This window comes from Capsicum annuum, chromosome 2, assembly GCF_002878395.1.
Source record: "Capsicum annuum cultivar UCD-10X-F1 chromosome 2, UCD10Xv1.1, whole genome shotgun sequence".
NCBI lineage: Eukaryota > Viridiplantae > Streptophyta > Magnoliopsida > Solanales > Solanaceae > Capsicum > Capsicum annuum.
Genome location: NC_061112.1, coordinates 58,585,700 through 58,598,975, shown reverse-complemented (window position 1 = coordinate 58,598,975; position 13,276 = coordinate 58,585,700).

Genomic DNA, 13,276 nt, shown 5'->3' with positions numbered 1-13,276 from the left:
ACAGAATAAGAACAACATATGGAATGCCATAAAGATAATGATTATGATGGTGTTGCATGAGGTCATCGCCCAACCTCCTCATACATCTACCTATCTCAGCTATTGGAGTAGGACCTATGGGTGGTTTGTCAACCCATACCAACTAAGTTTAGCTATGGATGTAGAACCCATGAAGGGTTTGTCAAACTATATACAACTAATATCCATGACTCCTCTCTAGCATATCCCCCAGAGAGTGTTTATTATGATGTCGAAATCCAATACCAATATCAATGACTCCTTTTAGGCACATCCCTTGAAGAGGGTCTATAATGATGTCACAAGCCATTGTTCCTAGTGTTTCCAGTATTTCAATAGTGGTATTGATGTTTCATGATCACATATATGACATAAGACATAAATCAAGTTAAACATACAACAACAATAAGTGTATAAAGTATAAGATGCAATGAGAATGATGATACAGTGCTCATAATCAACCAAAATGAGAAAATTCCAATAACTAATCAATTTACCAACCATGTAAGCCAAAGATCCACTCAAATCTACTAATGATATATGATCCAATATAATTCATAACCATCAAGTAAAACATGCATAATAAATGTCATTGAAACAACATAATTCCCAAAATCTAGGCTTTTTCCTACCAAATAGTGTATTACCAAACATATATGTATCAATACCAGACTAACAACATAATATTAGAATCCACACAGTCAACATAGTAATTAATGTATCAATCCTACAAAATATTGTTCACATAGGCCCCTACATAGTCACATAAGAACATTTTCCATGATACAACCCCATATATATAACATGCTTTTACATTATTATAAACTAGCCATCCCAGTATGAGGAAAGCTAAGCTATAACCTACCTCAAATGTTAAAACTAGGAAAAAATCCTCTAACACCGAGCTTTTACCTCATGAACAAACCCAGAAATCAGCTACAACACACAAATATTGAATCTATGCATCAGTAGAAAGTCAATAATACCCATTTGCCCACTTCTAAATTAGGGTCAAAACAAACCCTCAAAATAGGTTTTCAATAGAAAGGACTATAACAACAACAAAAAATCTAGTATATTCCCACAACGTGGGGTCTGGGGATGGTGGAGTGTATGCAGTCCATACCACTACCTCTACAGAAGTAGAGAGGTTGTTTCCATTCAACCCCGGCTCAAGACTTTCAATATAGAGGGGTAAAACCAAAATTTTTATTAAAAATCTTATTTTCAAAGATTAAAGGAACTCATAAGAGAAAACCTAAGTGAAAATAGAGTGAAATTAGGGTTTGAATCGAGTCATTGATAATTTGGTCCTTCCAGGAAAAAATCCCAAATTCCACCTTTAAATAAAAGTTTTAAACAAGATATAAATGATAAAAATTTAAGAAAAGAAAGTGTTTTAGAGATTTGGAGCTTACCCAAGCTTAAAAATGGAATAAAATTCTCATAAAATAAAACCACAAGCTCCGAGTCTAAAAAATGGTGCACAAATCAAGAAAAAGGAAAAATAAACAACATAGGCATCACCTAAGTGACTACTGGGTGGCTTAAGAGACTATCACTTAAGCAATAAAGCATCGCTTGAATGAAGCCTACCCTATTGCTTATCCATCTTGCTTGTATTTTAAGCGAAAGACGTCTGGCATGCCAGTATCACTTAAGCGACCAGGCCATGGCTTAAGCGACCCTATGGTCACTTAGGTAACATTTTGGTTGTCAGGAAAATTTATGAAGAAACCAAAGAGTAGCTTAATCAAGTGCACCAGCTGAGTAGTGCGCCAGTTGGAGACTTGGAGAATTCCATGTCTCCACGAACCCCTCAAGATTCATCTAGAATTTTGAGTACGAAAATGAACTATGCTACCCAACTAAATTCAATGATTCAAACTCAATGGCGATATCTGATTCTTGAATAACCATTATTTTCACAAAAGTCACCCTTGAGACCTATTTTACAATTTCTCCAATGGAGGGTCAAAATGAGATATAAAAGCTATAAAACTACACCGACCATGTTACCAACCTAAAATTGATGTTTTGGATTTGATGGCACAATCTATTTTTCCATCCAATGCACAGACCAAATGATGCTGACTGAAGTTAACTAATAAGCATTTAATAACACCAATGTTACAACCCAAGACTACCTCCTAGTCATCACATGGTACTTAGCACCACACGTGATCCCAAGCTAACCCTTGTACAGGCATAAATCATGAGAAACTTAATAAAATACATAAATATGAATGAAATAAGAAGAAGATCAATCTTTTCTAAATATGATCAATACAAAGCTATATAAAAATGATTAAAAATCTACTTATACAAAATAAAATTGGAATTAAGATACATTAGTTCTACTGACAGTCTATGAAACCTCAACGATACTGACTATAGGTAGCTGGGACGTGACTCCAACTACTACTAATCAATACACATGAGTAAGACAATAAAGTACTTAAATAAAATGTAACTAAAGCCCCCAAAGTAGGAGGACTCATCATCTGCTCGCTAGAATCTGCAACTGTCTGATCGTGATATATGGACTATAACTGAACTAGTACCTACATTATTAAACAACATAGCTCACAGACGTATAGGTGGATTAGTACTTTTGGAATTTACTGAGCATATGAAGGAGAATGTATAAGTAAAATGGTAATGTAATATTCAAACACGCTTTCAAAAAAGTTGCATGCTAAGTGTAAGTGACTCAACTTGGTTTGAATAATCAAAACTGTCTAATCATAAATAATGAGTAGCAAAGCAAAAAAGTAATTTTTGTGAGCCACCACACTTAGTTCTAAAAAGTTGTACTCTTATTCTATTTCAAATCATGTAGGCTAAGTGAAAAGAGCTTACCATTATCACCTGAAAACTAAAAGCAAATATCTGATAACTGATGTCTTATACAGGACAATATCTGAGTAAATTTATGAGCCTTTATACTTAGTTTTCAAAAATTATTCTATTATTCTTTTCTGTTAGGGAGGTCCTTCTAACCAACATAAACCATATGAGCTATCATGGAGTCCAATGTTTCTTACCCACATTTGAAGAGTTGTTCAACCTTGGCCATCAGAATAGAACCTAGCTAGAGTTATCACTCTATTGAACCCACTAGTGGTATTAAAAACCTATGGTGGCACATAGTTCTGGGGCATGAGACCTTGGAATCATACCCAACTCGTTGCTAAATACTACTCCCTTTAATCATTATGCTCATTCTGTAGGAAATCCACCTTAAAACTACTATAAGGGTTTGTAATAATAACTAGTTATGTGTCTATATATTTTAAATAGTAATCAAACTAACTGTGTGGATTCCATATCTTAGCAGGATCAAAAGATTAAAATCTTTCTTTAGATCTGAATACATTCTTTTCAAAGAATACTTAAACATTATCTTTCTTAAAATTTCAAGAGTAAAACTTAAGGTGTAAAACCCATGCTTTAAACTCATGTAAAATTCATAGCAAAACATCATCCTCAATATACTTTTTGAGATACTTCAACAATATCACGCTTAAACTCAATTGGAAATCTTTAATCAATGTCTAAAATCATACTCATGCCATTCAAATCATAAAAGAGAATTCTTTAAATCAAGACAAATATCGACTTTCATTCTTCAATCACTTTATAAATCCAAAACTCAAAACAAGATACTTCGGGTATGAACTCTAATTGCAATTCATGCAAATTAATCTTGAAAATCTAGTTTTGGGCACAAGGATAAAAGGAGGATCCTTGTTCATAAACCCACTTACCTTATTTGATTAATTAAATGTAAAGGCTTGAAATTTGAATCCCTAACGATGTTCTTTTAAGCTTCCTCTTGAAGTTCTTGAACCCGAAAACTTGAATTCTTGGTTATCTTGAAGGAGCTGTGAAACTTAGGATCCTTAAAGTTAAAGTTGAAGTCCTAGGGTTTTATTGAAGAGAAATTTTGTGAGGAATGAGTGTAATATGCTTAGAATAGGATTAAATCTTTTATTTTCAGGATTTGGGGGTGTGGAAAAAGAATAAACGGCCCTTGGAAATTAAATTCGTAATTGGAATCCTGTTTAAGGCTTTACCGTGATGTGGTGACTCCCTCATTACTATATTCACCATGATGCGTTGAAATCGTGGTAAGTCACTGGAAAATAACAATTGTTGTTTTACACTCCACTGTTACGCGCCAAGGCATCCTTTGCTATAGCCATCACGACGCGGTGGAATCATGGTGGGCTACTATTTTGGAAAATCCAATGGGGTCCAATCCTTATCCAAAAGATCCAAAACTCACCCGAGACATGCTACTTACATACCTGAACTTGAATTAACTAAAAACTTACGTCTTGGGGTCAAAAAGGCCACTTTAAAAAATCCTCGAAGTTAAAGGGAGTCAAAATGTGACTAAGTCCCTCAACACTTAGTGAAAATTTTAAGACATAAACCCCTTCAGTGTTACTATATCCACCCTTAGGAACATTCATCCTCGAATATGACTGATTAGACTGAGAGTACTGTATCAAGGTAACTGAGATCATTTACTAAACATACATAACTTGGAACATGAGTGCATAACTGATTCTGAAACATGATACATGAACTAAATATGATGACTGAGCTAATTTCTTGAATACATGCACTGACATGAGAATGGTTATAAGGCTCAGATAATACACAAGACACTTATAGACTGAATCATGATTGAATATCAGAATCTGAAGCAGATGTATGAACTGAACTAAATTTACGACTTGCATGGTCGTGAATGAATTACATCATGAATAGAAAAGTGGGAAAACCATAGGAACTTGTTTGTCTGACTGCTAAACTGGATGGCTGTCTATATGGACTGAACCATACTGATTGCCCACACTCAAATGGAGTATTTCTCCAACACTCTTCTGAGAAATTCTAATAATATATGGAGCAAAGAATTTTGGGCATAATATAAACAAGATATCTGACTAAAGAAACACAACATTGATAAAACTTAATAGCATGGAACATAAACATATGAATCATAAGCTAGGATAGAATTACTAGGCCTTAGTCAATGCAACTTCTTACTTTCAATCTTAGCAATAATTCTCAAATACACCCTCAACTATGTTATTCCCCTTAAATACCATACTCATTTGATTCAAATTAAAAGTTTTCACATGGGCATTGATAAATCCATCTACTAAATTCTAAACTAAACTAAATTCTCTCACCAAGATCAAGCATAATTCGAAATCACAAGATATAACACGCTACACCATAATACTAGTCTAAACAACATGATTAAATCTTCTATGTCTCTTCCAAAGCTTACACCCTAAGCATAACATGCCTTACCACTTCAATGACTAACGCTGAACTGTTACTATGGATTCACTAGCGTATATTGCATTCCTCTACTTACATCCCAACATGACATTCAAGCCTATCATTATCACCACATATGAACTTCAAGGAAAACACCCATAAATGTACATTTCTCATATTCTTTAAACCTCTATCAACAACAACTTTCATTCACTATGCTTAAGAATACATACCCAAAATTCTCAACTAACCATGACATATACAAAATATTTACCTCAATATTAATTTATCCTTTAACCTTAGATAGAAAAGAATAAATAATCTTTATTAATGAGGGTCATAAAAATTCCTCTCATCTAAACCGGTGCTTATCCATTAACATCACCACTATCATAACATTGGAAGAGATCACTGAAGGTCTAACACATAAGGACCAAAGCACGAAAGAATATTGTACATAACATTGCCACTTATCTAAGGCCAGAGGTATAAAATATCAACGCATGGATTAATTAAAGAAATCTAAAATGAGAACATACATGATATAAACTAGATTTCACTAGGATCATGAGTTTCTAAGAACTGATCATACTCTGAAACATGAGTTCATACTTATTATAAGCTATTTAGCAAAAGACTAGAGTTCACAGATTCATGAGGGATAATTTGAATCATAGAGTGGAGTTGTTACTTTCTTGCTAGAAGCTGACAATGAACTTGAGTACGCATGAAGTGTATAAGTATTGTCCTTTAGCATGGATCTATCATGCAAGACATAGATTTGGTGTGATAATGACTTAAATCCAAGGAATAGTCTAGAGTAAGAAGAGAACACTATCTTATCACAACTCTTGTTGACATGTATTACAATCTAATTCTTAAAACATGAATTAGTTCTTCACTCTACCATCTCCCCCTTAGGTCAAATCTGATATTCTAAGCTTGTGGGTATACTCTATATCCTCGAGACTGAACCATAATTCCTTCATTCTAATGTCTACACATAAATGCTAAACTCACAAGAATAAACAATACTTTGAACTTACTGACTTCATTCTTGAATAAAACTTTCATATACCATCCTTAAATTTCTAGCTTAAATGATCATTATCAAAGACTAATGATCATCACCAAAGACTTACGCTCACATTTGCAAACATAGCCACCTCACTAAACACATAATCATAGCCTTCCAAGATCATACTTCTACACTTATATTTTTTCCTAAATTTTAAGAATCAAAATCATACTTAAAAGAATCAACACCATCTATCCAAAACTCCCCAACATAGTTACTAAGAAAACGATGTACTATATAACTATCCTTCTTCCACATAGAAATTCAAGGGTACTACTAACCACACATGGAAATTAATAACCTTTGAAAATAACGCAACCACATATCACCTTGGGCACACCTCTACATAATAACTACAACATCATACTTAATCTTAAATTAATAAACTTAAATTCTTGCATTCACTATTTCAAGCCTATTGGTCCACCTCCATATAACTAGCACCACTTACCAAACAACCATTACATCCACCTTGATGATCATCCACTGTTCAATCTTAGTGTATAGTACTAGGCATGATTAACAATCCAACCTCACATACTATTCTCACTTGGAAGCTATAAAATAAAATACTAAGAAACACTAGCCCACTAGAACCTTATAACAATGATAATCGATCGAAATCATATGTATATCTTATTAAAATCTACTAGGACATCCCCCTTCTACACATTACAACTATTCACCCATCTATATATCTAATTAATTCCATAGCTCTATAACTTTCAACTAAACTCCTTTTGGCAACCTCTAGGGAAACTTAAATTATAATAATCAACCACCTAATACTTTTATTAACAATCTATACTTTTTTAAAACAACAAGTACTATCAATAACTGCTTTTCTACTTCAAGTAAACAACAATACACCTTAACTAATAATTGTCTCTCTGCCTTTCACTAAACTAACGCATGAGGACATATCACCTTGCTACTAACTCGATCATATGCAAAAGTTCATCTATATACATTCGATCTATTTCCATTACCACATTTCTTATCACTACAAGGTTTTTCAAATAATAAGAAAGGCCTATAACTTATGAATTGTAACACTCAAGGTCATAACATCCCTCAAATGCATACTCTATTTAACACTTTAGGTTCATACTATGTCCTCTTATGAGCACTATATAGATAAAAAGGGTTAATGAGGAATCTAAATACGTAATATATTTTGTCATAACTGGTCAAATCATAAGGATCAGAACAAAATTTTAACTTGAGAAACATATAACACTCTAGCGAGCTCCTTTCAAGCCCCTTGTATGACTTCTGAACTTTCTGATAGTAAATCTGAGAGTATCATCTTGGGAGAAAGAGGAATCTAGTCCTCATGTTATCTCTGAAGGTCATAGATAGAAAATTTTGGGGAAATACACGAGTAGAACAAAGTCTCTGAGAGAACAACTTTGCAACACTCTCTAGAGTATGAAAGAAAGGAATTTTTTTCTTAAATGCCTTGTAGCCTCTCGAAGAAAAGTACACACGTCTTTGTACTATTCTACAAGACTCTACTAGACATGTCTTCATAGACACCCTAGGACACTTGAACTTTATGCTTTGATAACAAGTTTGTAATGAACCAAGAGTACCTCATAGTCGTCACACGGTACTTAGGACCACACATGATCCCAAGCTAACCCTTATAGTGGCTTAATCATGAGCAACTGAATAAAATACATAAATCTGAATGAAACAAGCAAAAAATCAATCTTTTCTGAATTTGATAAATACAAAGCAATATAAAATTGATTACAACTCTATTTATACAAAATAAAACTTGAATTCAAATACATTAGTTCTACTGATAGTCTATGAAGCCTCTACTATACTGACTATAGGTATCTGGGACATAACTCCAACTACCGCTAATCAATACAGATAAGTAATAAAATAAAGTACATAAATAACATCTAGCTGAAGTCCCCAGAGTAAGCGGAATTATCATCTGCTGGCTGAAATCTACAACTGTCTGATCGTGATATATATATATTATAACTGAACTAGTACCTACATTATTAAACAATATAGCACATAGACATATATAAAGATAAGTACTTTTGGAATATACTGATCATATGGGGGTGAATGAATAAGTAAAACAAGAAGGCAATATTCAAACAAAATTTTTGAAAAACTGCATGCTAAGTGTAAGTGACTCACCTTGGCTTGAATAAGCAAAACTGTCTAATCATAAATCATGAGTAGTAAATCATAAAAGTAAATCTTGTGAGCCACCAAACTTAATTCTAAAAAGTTGTACTCTTATTCTGTTTCAAATCATATAGGCTAAGTGAAAAGAGCTCATCAATATCATTTGAAAACTAAAAGCTGAAATCTGATAGCTGATGTCTTATGTAGGACAATATTTGAGTAAATTTGTGATCCTTTACACTTAGTTTTTTAAAACTATTCTGTTATTCTTGTTCTATTAGGAAGGTTCTTCTAACCAATGTAAACTATGTGAGCTATCATGGATTCTAACATCTCTTACCTACATTGGTAGAGTTGATCAACCCTTACCATCGGAATAAAATCAAGCTAGACTGATCACTATACTGAACCCACTAGAGGTACTAAAAACCTGCGTTGGCACATAGTTCTGGGGCATGAGACCTTGGAATCATACCCAACTCAGTGATAAATACTACTTCCTTTAATTTGTATGCTCATTTTTTAGGAAATCTACCTTACAACTAGCATAAAAGTTTGTAATGAAACCAGTTATGCATCTATCTATTTTAACCTTTGATAAAACTAACTGTGCAGATTCCATATCTTAGATGAGGATCAAAAGATCAAAAATCTTGCTTAAAATCTGAATACGTACTTTTCAAAGAATACTTAAACATTATCTTTCTTGAAATTTCAAGACTAAAACTCATGCTTTAAACTTATGTAAAATTCATAGAAAAAATATCATGCTCAATATACTTCTTGAAATACTTCAACAATATCATTCTTAAACTCAATTGGAAATCTGTAATCTATGCCTCAAATCATACTCATGGCGTTCAAATCATATAAGAAAATTCTTTAAATTAAGACAAATATGGACTTACATGCTTCAATCACTTTATAAATCCAAAACTCAAAATAAAATACTTTTGTTATGAACCCTAATTGCAACTCATAAATTTATGTAAATTAATCTCTAAAAACTAGTTTTGGGCATAAGGATGAAAAGTGTATCCTTGTTCATAATCCTACATACCTTATTTGACTAATTAAATCTAAAGGCTTGATATTTGAATCCCTAACGATGTTCTTTAAATTTTTTTCTTGAAGTTCCTGAACCCGGAAAGTTGAATTCTTAGTTATCTTGAAGAAGGAGCGGTGAAACTTGGGATTTCTTGAAGTTAAAGTTGAAGTTCTAAGATATAATTGGAGTGAAATTTTGTGAGGAATGAGTGTAATTTGCTTAGAATAGGGTTAAATATTCTATTTTCATGATTTGGGGGCATGGGAAAAAAGACTAAACTACCCCTAGAATTTAAAATTTGTAACTGGAATCCTATTTAAGGCTTTACCGCGATGCGGTGACTCCCTCATCGCTATACTCACCGCAATACGGTGCAATCGTATTGAGTCACTAGAAAATAACTATAGTTGTTTTACACTCCACTGCAACGCGGAAAGGGATCCATCGCTATAGACACCACAACGCGGTGGAATCATGGTTGGCTACTATTTTAGAAAATCCAACGTGGACCAATCCTCATCCAAAAGATCTAAAAATTACCCGAGACATACTACTTACACCTCTGAACATAAATCAACTAAAAAACTAACATCTTGGGGTTGGAAAGGCCACTTCAAAAACTCCTCAAAGTTAAAGGGTGTCAAAATATGACTAAGTCCCTCAACACTTAGTGAAAGTTTCAAGACTTAAAACCCCTTAAGTATGAAACTAAGAGCTGAAACAAGCTAGAATTTGTATGGAGTATTACTATATCCCCCCTTTGGAACATTTGTCCTTGAATGAGACTGGTTAGACTGAGTGTACTTACCAAGGTATTTGAGATCATTTACATAACATGCATGACTTGGAATAAGAGTGCATAATAGAGTCTGAAACATGATATAAGAACTAAATATCATTACTGAGCTGATTTCTTAAATACATGTACTGCTATAAGAATGGTTATAAGGCTCAGATAATACACAGAACACTTACGAACTGAATCAGGATTGAATATCTGAATCTAAAGCTGATGTACGAACTAAACTAAATTTACAACTTGCAAGGTCATGAATGAATTACATCATGAATAGAAAAGAGGGAAAACCATAGGAACGTGTTTGTTTGACTGCTAAACTGGATTGTTGTCTATACGAACTGAATCATACTGATTTCCTATACTCAAATGAAGTATTTCTCCAATACTCTTCTATGAAATTCTAATAATATTTGGAACAGTGAATTTTGGGCATAATCTAAACAAGACATCTGACTAAGGAAACACAACATTAATAGAGCTCTATAGCGTGGAACATAAACATATGAATCATAAGCTAGTATAAACACTGATGCAACTTCTTACTTTAATGATTACCAACACTTCTCAAATACTCCCTCAACTATAATATTCCTTTTAAATACCATACTCATTTGACTCAACTTAAATTTTTTGACATGCGCATTGATAAATCCATCTACTAAAGTCTAAACTAAACTGAATTCTCTCGCCAGGATCAACCCTAACTCAAAATCACAAAATACAACCCACTAAACCATAATACTAGTTTAAACCACACGATTTAATCTTCTATGTCTCTTGCAGAGCTTAGACCTTAAGCATAACAGGCCTTACCATTTCAATGACTAACTCATAACTGTTACTATGGATTCACTAACACATATTTCATTCCTGCACTAAAATCCCAACATGACAGTCAAGCCTATCATTATAACCATATATGAACTTAAAGGAAAACACCCATAAAGGCACACTTCTTATATTATTTAAACCTCTATCAACAACAACTTTGTTTCACTATGCTTAAGAATACATACCCAAAATTTTCAACTAACCATAATATATACCAAAGATTTACCTCAATATTTCTTCATCCTTTAACCTTAAATAGAAAAGAATAAATAATATTTCTTAATGAGGGTCATCAACTACCTCTACTTCTAAACCACTGCTTATCCATCAACATCACCACTATCTCAACATAGGAAGAGGTCACTAAAGGGCTAACACATAAGGACATAAAGCAAGAAAGAATATTGTAGATAACATTGACACTTATTTGAGGCCGGGGGTATAAAATTTCAAGGCATGTATTCATTAAATAAATCTAAAATAAGGACATACATGATATAAACAGGATTTCACTTGGATCATGAGTTTCTGAGAACTGATCATACTTTGAAACTTTAGTTCATACATCTCATAAGCTATTCCGGATAATACTGGAGTTCATAGATTCATAAGGGATAACTCGATTCACAGAGTGAAGCTGTTACTTTCTTGCTAGAAGCTGAGAATAGACTTGCGTATGCATGGAGTATATAAGTATTGGCCTTTGGCATGGATCTATCAGACAAGACATAGATTTGGAGTGATAATGACTAAAATCCAAGGAATATTCTAGAGTAAGAAGAAAAATTATCTTATCATAACTCGTATTGACATGGATTACAATCTAATTCTCAAAATATGAATTGGTTCTGCACTCTACAATCTCCCTCTTAGGTCAAATCTAATATTCCAAGCTTATGGATCTACTCCATATCATTGAGACTGAGCCGTAATTCCTTTATTCTAATGTATACACATAAATGCTATACTCATAAGAATAAACTATATTTTGAACTTACTAACTTCATTCTTGAACAAACCTTTCATATACCATCCTTAACTTTCTAGCTTTAATGATCATCATCAAAGACGTACACTCTCATTTGCAAACATATATACCTCACTAAATACATAATGATAGCCTACCAAGATCACATTTCTATACTTATATTTTTCCCAAACACTAAGAATCAAAATCATACTTTAAAGACTCAACACCATCTATCTTAAAATATTTAACTTAGCTATTAAAAACACAATGTACAATATAACTAGCCTTCTTCCAATTAGAAACTCAAGGGTACTACTAACCACACACGACACTTAATAACCCTAGAAAATAATGAAACCCCATATCACCTTGGGTACTACATAATACCTACAACATCATACTTAATCTCAAATCAATAAACTTAAATTCTTGCATTCACTATTTCAAGCCTATTGGTCCACTTCTATATAGATAGCATCATTAACCAAGCAACCATTACATCCACCATGATGATCATCCACTATTCAATCTTAGTGTCTAGTGCTAGGCATAATTAACAACCTAACTTCACATTCAATTCTCACTTAGAAGCTATAAAATAAAATACCAAGAAACACTAACCCACTAAAAGCTCATGACAATGATAATCGATCAAAATCACATGGTACATCTTATTAAAATCTGCTAGCATATCCTTCTTTTACACATTATGACTATTTACCCATCTATAAACCTAATTACTTCCATATCTCTATAATTTTAAACTAACTCCTTTTTGCAACCTCTAGGGAAGACTAAATTACAATACTCAACCATCTAATACTTTTATTAATAATCTATACTTTTCTAACAAAACAACTACTATTATTGACCCCTTTCCTACTTCAAGCAAACAATAATTCACCATAACTAATAATTGTATCTCTGGCTTCCACTAAACTAACACATGAGGACACATTACCTTGCTACTAACTAAATTGTATACAAAAGTTCATCTGTATACATTCAATCTAATTGCCACTACCATCTTTCTTGTCACTACACTTCTAAACCGATACTTCTAATTATAAA